The sequence below is a fragment of the Aythya ferina genome, assembly GCF_964211825.1.
Source record: "Aythya ferina genome assembly, contig: HAP1_SCAFFOLD_140, whole genome shotgun sequence".
In the NCBI taxonomy this organism is placed as follows: domain Eukaryota; kingdom Metazoa; phylum Chordata; class Aves; order Anseriformes; family Anatidae; genus Aythya; species Aythya ferina.
In genome coordinates, this window is record NW_028181385.1 from 152,501 (window position 1) to 163,405 (window position 10,905).

The window sequence follows — 10,905 nt, forward strand, 5'->3', positions numbered from 1 at the left end:
TCATTCATTCATTCATTCATTCATTCATTCGTTCGTTCGTTCGTTCACAAATACACCTCTTCTCGTTCCCTCCCTTCCCCCCTTCTCCCCGTTGCCACGCCGCTCTTCCCCAGCAGCCGGCCGAGAAGCAGGGCAGAGCTCAAGATCGCCGCGAGGCGGGGAAGCGCCGTGTAGACGGACGGGGCTGCGGGCGGCGGACAGCCTCTGCCCTCGCTCGCCCGCGAGCCCGAGCCGAAGCGCAAGCCCGAAGCCGACTCCGAGCCCGATCCGCCCCGGCCGCGGAGCCGAGCGTCGCAGGAGGCGAGGCAGCTCCCGCCTGCCCGCCTTTGCGGGGGCCCCGGACGGGGCCCGCCCGGGGAGAAAAACGCTGGAGGCGAGCGCGAGCTCGTCGCTCTGCTCCCTCCCGCGCCATCTAGCTGCCCGCCGGCCGGGACACGGGCTCGGCGGGAGCCTGACGACCAGCCGGCTTGAAGCTCCGTGCCCGGAATAATGCGGACCCCTCTCGCCTACGTGTGGCGCCGGCTTCCCGCCGAGCGGAGCGGAGCGGAGCGGCCGGCGACGAGCTAGGAGGATTGCCCCTCCCGCCGCCCCCCCGCCCGACGGCTCGGCGGGGCTGCGGCGTGACGGGCGGGGGAGAGGGGGGGAGACGAGCCGGCGCCGCTCGAGAAGCCGAGAGCGCGGCCGCGCGCGGCCCCTGGCTGCATCGGGCTGCCGCTCGCTCTGCCGTCAGGGGCTCTGGCTCGCCTGCGAGCCACCCGTGCGACTCTGCGTGGCTGCGCGTGTGTCACTGCACTCAGCGATCCGTGCGAAACGAGGCGAAGCGAAGGCGCGCAACGGAGAGGCGGAGCGCCGCCAGCCAAAGCCAGGCCAAGCGGCGCCGGCAAAAGCAAAGCGAAGCGGAGGAGGAACGGCAAAGCGGAGCGAGGCGGAGCAGACGAAGGAAAAGCAAACGAGTGCCACGAACGCGACGCCAAGCAAAACTCAGCGCTTCCACGAAAAGCAAAGCGAAGCAGGGCCGGCAAAAGCAAAGCAAAGGGGAGCAACTGGCGGCCGGTCTGCCGCGGGCTCCGAGTGGCTCTGGCGTTGGGTAGACGTGGCGGCCGGAGTCTGAGAGCGAACGCTTTCTCCGCACGCTTTGTACGACCTCTCGTCTCCCCGCCGACAAGCGGGACCCGTGCTTTCTTGTTGCTGCTGCTGCTGCTGCTGCTTGTGTTTGTTTTTCTTTTTCCCCTTTTTCTTTTTAAAAGCGTGAACGATTCGAATGAATGGCGCCTCCCAGCCGTTCCCCTGCACGCGAGAGGCGTGTGGATAGACCTGGCGGGCCGCCGGAGGGAAGCGTGCGGGCACGCGCCCGTCTGTGCATGCGTGCGTGTGGCCGTGTAGACGAGGCAGCCGGGCCGCTCTCGAGCAGTGGCCGTGACGGCGGGGTAGACCTGACGGCTCCACGAGGCGGGAGGGGGCGGGGGGACAGAGCTGGGAGGAGGGAGAAGTAGACCTGGTGGCTCCACGGGGCGGGAGGGGGCGGGGGGACAGAGCGGGGAGGAGGAGGGAGAAGTAGACCTGGTGGCTCCACGGGGCGGGAGGGGGCGGGGGGGAGAGAGCGGGGAGGAGGAGGGAGAAGTAGACCTGGTGGCTCCACGGGGCGGGAGGGGGCGGGGGGGAGAGAGCGGGGAGGAGGAGGGAGAAGTAGACCTGGTGGCTCCACGGGGCGGGAGGGGGCGGGGGGGAGAGAGCGGGGAGGAGGAGGGAGAAGTAGACCTGGTGGCTCCACGAGGCGGGAGGGGGCGGGGGAGAGAGCGGGGAGGAGGGAGAAGTAGACCTGGTGGCTCCGCGGGGCCCGGAGGGTGGGAGGGACGGGTAGACGTGGCGGCCTGCATCTGACAGCGGCCGTCTACGCACTTCAATGGCCGCCTCCGCCCCCTCCCCACTTCTCCCTCCCTCCCTCTCCTCCGCCCTTTGCAGCCTTTGCAGTGGACGGGGCGGGGCGGGGCGCCGGCGCCGGTCGGGAAGGCGAGGGCGCGGCCCCGGACCCCGGCTGCTTCGGGCCGCAGCTCGCTCTGACGTCAGAGGCTCTTGCTCGGCCGCCAGAGGCTCGCCACCTGTGCCGCTCAGTGCGGCTGACTGCCTGGCCGCTTTGCTTGAGCCGCTTTGCAAAATAACTACTCTTATCTTTACGTTTATTATTAGTTAGTTCTGTTGCCTGTTTTCCGCTGTAGCTTCAGGAATCGTGTCATTCCTTACCGTCTTTCAAAACCTCCCCCACCCCCCTAGTCCTCAGCTCCCCCTCACCCCCCCCCCCCCCCCCCCCCCCCCCCCAGCCTCCTCAGGCAAATGGCAGTTGAGCTCAGGTGGCGGCTCCCCAGTCAGCGGGGGTCCTGGAATAGACTTGGCTGGGTGGCCGACCCCCGCACCCCCACCTGCCAGCTGCGAAGGGACGGTTGGCGGGCTGTGGGGAGGCCGAAGTAGGTGACCCAGCGTTCCTGTGTGTGTAAACGCATCAAAAGAGCAAAAAACAAAGCGGAGTAGGAACGGCAAAGCAGAGCAAAGAAAAGGAAATCGGTGCCGGGAATACAAACCAAAACCCCCCAGAAAGATGCAGCTCTAAGGAAAGCATGTCGAAGCAGGTGCGGGAAAAGCAAAGCGGGGAAGAGCGACGATAAGTAAAGCGAGGAAAAGGAAAGCAAAGCAAAACGAACCCAAATCATTGGGAATCGTGTAATGTCGCTTATCGTCCTAAAAAACCTCACCCAAGCCCGTCCCCAGACGAACAGCAGCAGCGGGACCCACCTGGCGGCTCGCCGGACAGCGGGGGATGAGGAATAGACCATGCTGGCTGGGTGGCCAGGCTTCCTGTCGCCACCCTCCAGCTCCCGGGGGACAGTCGTCGGGCTGCGGGGAGGGAGGCCACGGTGTGCGCCTGAGGCTTTATGCGTTCATAAATACACCGATCGACTCGTCGCCCAAATCGGTGCGACGGTCTGCCAAAGAAGCCTACCTAGCACGGCAAAGCAGAGCTGAGCAATGCAACGCAAAGCAGAGCGAGACAAAGCAAAGCCCTGCTAGGGAAAAGAAAGAGGCAAAAGGAAAAGCAAAGCCAAGCAGGGCAAGAAAAACCAAAGCAGAAGAGGTCCAGGAAAAGAAAAGTGGTGGCACGAATACAAAGTAAAGCAAAGCAAAGCAAGGCAGGGCCAGCAAAAGCAAAACAAAGAAGGGTGGGGAAAAACAAACAAACAAAAAAAACACTAAGCTAAGGATTTCCTGGGGGGTGGGGGAAAGAAAAGCGGTATCTTGAATACAACGTCAAGCAAAACAAAGCAAGGCAGGGCCAGCAAAAGCAAAACAAAGAAAGGCGAGAAAAACCAAAGCAAAAGAGGTCCAGGAAAAGAAAAGCGGTGTCTTGAATACAACGTCAAGCAAAACAAAGCGAGGCAGGACCAGCAAAAGCAAAGCAAAGAAGGGCGAGAAAAACCAAAGCAAAGGAGGTCCAGGGAAAGAAAAGCGGTGTCACGAATACAAAGTCAAGCAAAACGCAACAAAGCGAGGCCAGGAAAAGCAAAGCACGGTCAGCAAGAGAAAATCCAAAGTAAAACAGGGCCAGGAAAAGCGAAGCAGTACCTTGAATACAAAGCGAAGCGAAGCAACGCAGGGCCAGGGAAAGCACAAAGCAAAGCAAAACGGTGCTGCCAAAACAAAATGCGGAGTTAACTTAGCGTCAGTCGAAATCGCACCCCCCACCCACCCCAGAGGAAAAGGGGCCCGTTGCTGGCTTACGGGGAGCTGGGCGTTTGAGAAGGCCAGGGTGTGGCAGCGGCCCCCGGTTGCCTCGGGCCGCCTCTCGCTCTCGCTCTGACGTCAGAGGCTCCTGCTCGGCCGCGAACGGCTCCCCACCTGTGCCACTCAGTTTGGCTGGCTGCCTGGCTGCTTTGCTTTAGCTGCTTATCGTTATATAAATTAATAATAATAATAATAATAATAATAATAATAATAATAATAATAACAACAATAACAATAATGCTATTATTATATACTACGAAAAAGTTATTAGAAATAAAAGTATTAAATAGTAATAGAAATAAATATCATTAAAACGTAATACAAATAGTAGAAGTAGGAATAATAATAGTCTTCTCCGTCTGTTTCCCCCTTTCGTTTTAGGAATCGAGTAGTTATTGATTGTTGTTCTCAACCCACACCCCTCCCCAGACGAATAGCAACGGAGCCCACCTGCTGGCTCTCCGGACAACGGTGGGCAACAAAATAGACCTGGCCCGGTAGCCAGATCCCTGTCCGTGCCCGCCAGCTCCGAGGGGACAGCTGCCGGGCTGCGGGCCGGCTAACTTTTCTGTGTGTTCAGAAACAAGTTTCATGAACTTCTTTATGCATTCATAAAGACAGCAAAGCTAAGGAAAGGAGCACAGGGAAAAACAAAGCGGTGCCACGAAAGGGAAAGCCAAGGAAAGAAAGCACTTTGAGGCAAAGCAAAGCACAGCGAGGCTAAGAAAGGTCCAGAAGAGCAGAGAAGGGAAAGCAAAGCACTGACAGGAATACGAAGCAAAGAAATAAAAAATAAAGCATGACCGCACAAGTAAAAACGTAGCAGGCTCAGGAAAGAAAGAGCAAAACAAAGCAAAGCAAAGCAAATCAAAGCCAAATGTAGCACAAGGAACAACACAGCATTTCCAGGAGAGAAAAAGCAAAGCAATCTGAGGCAAGAACAGCAGAGGAAAGGAGGTATGGAAAAGCAAAACTGTGCCAGCAAGAGCAAAGCAAAGCAGACCAAGGCAAAACAAAGAGAAGCAGAGTGAACGTAGCGAGCTGGCAGCCAGCCCTCCTTTGGGTTCCATGGGCCTGTTGGGGGGAGACCGGACGGCTCCATTTTGTGTACAGGTGGCAGCCAGACTTGGACAGTGGCTGGACCCTGATCGCCCACTCCTCAGCCTTCTTCACAGCTCCTAGTCCACTGTGACAGCCGGCGAGAACCATGTCTTGCTTTAGCTGGTTTTATATATCTATATACATTTTGTTGTTGTTTGTTGTGGATTTCTTCCAGCGTAGTTGTGGGAATCATGTAGTTACTTATTGTCTCTGAGAACCTCACACACACAACTAGCAGTGTGGCCCACCTGGCAGCTCGCCGCATGGCTAGGGACAAAGTATGGACCATGTCGGGTGGCCAGGCCTAGTGCCCCCACGCGCTGGGTCCGAGAGGACAGTGGCTGGGCTGCGGGGAGGCCAAGTTCTGTGTCTGACGGTTTATGCGTTAGAAATTTACCAATCAACTCAGCAGCAAAATCAGTGAGACGGTCTCCAAAAGAAGCCTAGCACGGCACAGGAGAGCAGAGCAATGCGGATGAAAGCTGAGCGAGACAAAGCAAAGCCCTGCTAGGGAAAAGACCTAGCGGCCTAAGGAAAAGCAATGACAAGCAAGGCCTAGAAAAGCAAAGCACGGCCAGAGAAAACACAAGAAAAAGAGATAAAAGGAAAACATAAAGCATGGATTTAACATCAAATAAATAAAAAATAATAATAATAAAAAAAAAAATGCAAAGCATGACCAGAAAAGGCATAGCATAGCAGAACAAAATAGAGGAAAGCAAAGGCAAACAAAGGAAAGCATGATCCTATCAGGCAAATAAAAAGCAAGGCCAGGGAGGGCAAAGCTGAGCAAAGGAAAGTAACACCAGGTAAAGCAAAGCATAACGAGGGAAGACAAAGCAAACAAAGGAAAGCAAGGCAGTTTGAGGCAAGGCAAAGCACAGCACGGGTAGGAAAAGCAAAGCAGTGCCAGGTCTATAAAGCAAAGCTAAACCAAGGAAAGCATGGCCTGATAAAGCAAAGGAAAGCATGGCCAGGGAAGGCAAAGCAGAGCAAGGAAAAGCAAAGCAAAGGAAAGTAGCACAAGGAAATGCAAAGTATTTCCAGGAGAGAAAGAGCAAAACACTCTGAGGCAAAGCCGGGGCAAGAACAGCAGAGGAAAGGAGGTATGGAAAAGCAAAACTGTGCCAGCAAGAGCAAAGCAAAGCAGACCAAGGCAAAACAAAGAGAAGCAAAGCAAACGTAGCGAGCTGGCGGCCAGCCCTCCTTTGGGTTCCAAGTGCCTGTTGGGGGGAGACCGGAGGGCCTCCATTTTGTGTACAGGTGGCAGCCAGACTTGGACAGTGGCTGGACCCTGATCGCCCCCTCCTCAGCCTTCTTCACAGCTCCTAGTCCACTGTGACAGCCGGCAAGAACCATGTCTTGCTTTAGCTGGTTTTATATCTATATACATTTTGTTGTTGTTTGTTGTGTATTTCTTCCAGCGTAGTTGTGGGAATCATGTAGTTACTTATTCTCGTTGAAATTGTCACTGAACACTATCACCACACGAGCAGCAGTTAGGGGTCCCCTGGCAGCTCGCCGCATGGCTAGGGACAAAGAATGGACCATGTCGGGCGGCCAGGCCTGCTGCACCCAGCCTCCAGTTCCGAGGGGACAGTGGCTGGGCTGCGGGGAGGCCAAGTTCTGTGTCTGACGGTTTATGCGTTCAGAAATTTACCAACCGACTCAGCAGCAAAATCAGTGAGACAGTCTCCAAAGGAAGCCTAGCACGGCACAGGAGAGCAGAGCAATGCGGATGAAAGCTGAGCGAGACAAAGCAAAGCCCTGCTAGGGAAAAGACCTAGCGGCATAAGGAAAAGCAATGACAAGCAAGGCCTGGAAAAGCAAAGCACGGCCAGAGAAAACACAAGAAAAAGATACAAAAGGAAAACATAAAGCATGGAATGAACATCAAATAAATAAAAAAAATAATAAGAATAAAAAAATGCAAAGCATGACCAGGAAAGGCATAGCATAGCAGAACAAAGTAGAGGAAAGCAAAGGTAAACAAAGGAAAGCATGGCCCCGTAAAGCAAAAAAAAAAGCAAGGCCAGGGAGGGCAAAGCTGAGCAAAGGAAAGTAACACCAGGTAAAGCAAAGCATAACGAGGGAAGACAAAGCAAGCAAAGGACAGCAAAGCAGTCTGAGGCAAGGCAAAGCACAGCATGGTTTGGAAAAGCAATGCAGTGCCAGGTCTGTAAAGCAAAGGTAAACCAAGGAAAGCATGGCCAGGGAAGGGAAAGCTGAGCAAGTCAAAGCAGAGCAAGGGAACGTAGCACAAGGAAAAGCAAAGCATTTTCAGGAAAGCAAAAGCAAAGCAGTCTGAGGCAAAGCTGGGGCAAGAACAGCAGAGAAAAGGAGGTATGGGAAAGCAAAACTGTGCCACGAAGAGCAAAGCAAAGCGGAGTAAGGCAAAACAGAGAGAAGCAAAGCAAACGTAAGGAGCTTGCGGCTAGCCCAGTAAAACCAGTGGGACAGTCTCTAAAAGAAACCTAGCACAGCACAGGAGAGCAGAGCAATGCGGATAAAAGCTGAGGAAGACAGAGTAAAACCCTGCTAAGAAAAAGACCTAGCTGCATAAGGAAAAGCAGTGACAACCAGGGCCTGCAAAAGGAAAGCATGGCCTGTAAAAACACATCAGATAGGTCCAAAAGAAAAACAAAAGAATGTAATGAACATTTAAATTAAAAAAAAAAAAAAAAAGGAAAAATAATGAGAACAAAAAAAAAAATAGATGCAAAGCATGTCCAGAAAAGGCAAAACATAGCAAGGCAAAGCAGAGCAGAGCGAAGCTAAACAAAGGCAAGCATGGCCCCATAAAGCAAAACAAAGCATGGCCAGGGAAGGCAAAGCTGAGCAAAGGAAAGTAGCACCAGGAAAAGCAAAGCATAGCGAGGGAAGACAAAGCAAGCAAAGGACAGCAAAGCAGTTTGAGGCAAGGCAAAGCACAGCACGGGTAGGAAAAGCAATGCAGTGCCAGGTCTGTAAACCAAAGGTAAACCAAGGAAAGCATGGCCTGATAAAGCAAAACAAAGCAAGGCCAGGGAAGGCAAAGCACAGGAAGGCAAAGCAGAGCAAAGGAAAGTAGTACCAGGAAATGCAAAGCAGTGCTGGTAAAGAGAAAGAAAAAAAAATATTAATGAAAAAAAAAATAAAAACAAACAAAGAAACAAAAAGTAAATAAAACCACAACAAAGCAAAAAAGTTCAAGGTAAGGCAAATCAGAGCAGGGTGAAGAGAAGCTAAGCAGAGCAGAGAAGGAAAAGCAAAGCAATGCCAGGAATACAAAGCAAGGCAAAGCAAAGCAAAGCAAAGCAAAGCATGGCCAGGCAAGGCAAAGCAGAACAAAAGAAAGTAGCAAAAGGAAAAGCAAAGCAGTGCCAGGAATACAAAGTAAAGCAAAACAAAGGTAAGCATGGCCTGAAAATGGAAGTGAGAGCAGGAGCAAGTGAGGCAAAAGAGAGCAAGGCAAAGGTAAAAAAAAGGCAAGCATGGCCCCGTAAAGCAAAACAAAGCACAGCCAGGGAAGGCAAAGCTGAGCAAAGGAAAGTAGCACCAGGAAAAGGAAAACATAACTAGGAAAGATAAAGCAAACAAAGGAAAGCAAGGGAGTTTGAGGCGAGGCAAGGCAAAGCACAGCACGGGTAGGAAAAGCAAAGCAGTGCCAGGTCTATAAAGCAAAGCTAAACCGAGGAAAGCATGGCCAGGGAAGAGAAAGCAGAGCAAGTCAACGCAGAGCAAAGGAACGTAGCACAAGGAAAAGCAAAGCATTGCCAGGAAAGAAACAGCAAAGGAACTTCTTCTTCAAAACTGTACTGGGTCTGGCTGGAATGTTAACTTTCCCGGCAGCAGCCCATTCAGTGCCGTACTCTGTACTTGTAGCTGGAACAGCAGTGTTATCACACCAGTGTTGTGTCTACTGCTGAGCAGCAGTGGCACAGCATTGGGCCTTTCTCTAACCCTCCTAGGGGGTGGGCAAAAAAGTGAGGAGAGAAACATCACTAGGGCAGCTGACCTAAACCAATCAAAGGGATATTCCATACCATGTGGTGTCACACTCAGCAATAAAAGGTGGAAACAGGAAGAAGAGGGGAGGGGTGGGCTCTCGTTGAGAAGACGTCGGTCCTCCTCTCGAACACCGGCTGCGTGCGTTGAGGCCTTGCTTCAAGGACGTGGTCAATCATGGCTCATTTGTGGGAAGTAGAGAGTAATTTCTTTCCTCTGCACTTCCATATAGCTTTCATTTATTTTGTTTGTTTGTTTTCCTCCCTTTTTCCCCTTTCCCTTTTATTTCCCCTTAGTTAAATTGTTTAGTTCATGGTAGTCTTTATTTAATTATTATAATTATTTCCCTTTAATTAAATTATCCTTATCTCAACCCGTGAGTTGTTCTTTGCTTTACTTCTCCCCCCCCTAATCTAAAGGAGGGGGAGTGAGAGAGCGGTTGTGGGGTTTAGCTGCCCAGCACGGTAAAACCAACACAAAAACCCACTATCAATTCCCATTTAACTTAACGACCAAGGAGAACCCAGCAAAAACCAATGGAGATTCCCAAAAAAGTCAAAAACTCCCCAAACAAGAACGGGATAACCTCTAAAAACGAAAGAAAACACCAAAAAACATAGATCCACCCCAAAACCACCCTAAACCTACCTGATGTTCTCCAAAACCCACAATTTACACTTTTCCACCATGATGACCACGGAAAACCCAACAAAACCCAACGGAGACCCCAAAACACGTCAAAAACACCGCAAACAAGAACGGGATCACCCCCAAAACTGGAAGAAAATTCCCAAAAAACACGGATCCAATCCCAAAACAACCCTAAACCTACATGATGTTCTCCAAATCCCAAAGTCCACTCCCAACCACCATAAAACCCATTAGGAACTGAACAAAACGCAACGGAGACCCCAAAACACCTCAAAAACACCCCAAAAGTGAACCGGATCAGAAGAAAATACATGATTTAAAGCCCAAAAAAACCTTACACCTACCTGATGTTCTCCTAAATGTACAATCCACTCCCAACTACGATAAAACCCATTAGGAACTCAACTAAGCGCAACGCAAACCCCAAAACACGTCAAAAACACCTCAAAAAAGAATTGGATCAGAAGACAAAAACCCAAAAACGATGAATTTCCCCCCAAAACCACCCTAAACTCACCTGACCTTCTTCAAAACCCACAAGCCACTCCCATTTACCTTAACGACTAACGAGAACCAAACGAAAACTAACGGAGACCCCAAAACAAGTCAAACAAAAAACAAACAAGAACGGGATAACCCCTAAAAGCGAAAGAAAACCCCAAAAAGCATAGATCAACACCAAAACCACCCTAAACCTACCTGATGTTCTCCAAAACCCACGATTTACACTTTTTCACCATGATGACCAACAAGAACCCAACAAAACCCAACGGAGATAACAAAACATGTCAAAAACACCCCAAAAAAAAACAGGACCACCCCAAAAACAGAAGAAAACCCTACAAAAACAGAAGAATTACCCCAACACCATAGATTCACGACCAAAACTCACCTGATGTTCTCCAAAACCCACAATTTACACTTTTTCACCATGATGACCAACGAGAACCCAACAAAACCCAACGGAGACGCCAAAACACGTCAAAAACACCCCAAAAAAGAATAGGATCACCCCAAACACAGAAGAAAATCCTAATACCATGAATCCACCCCAAAAGTCCCCCTAAACCTACCTGAAGTTCTCCAAAACCCGCAATTTACACTTTTCCACCATGATGACCACGGAAAACCCAACAAAACCCAACGGAGACCCCAAAACACGTCAAAAACACCGCAAACAAGAATGGGATCACCCCCAAAACTGGAAGAAAATTCCCAAAAAACACGGATCCAATCCCAAAACAACCCTAAACCTACCTGATGTTCTCCAAATCCCAAAGTCCACTCCCAACCACCATAAAACCCATTAGGAACTGAACAAAACGCAACGGAAACCACAAAACACCTCAAAAACACCCCAAAAGCGAACCGGATCAGAAGAAAATACATGAT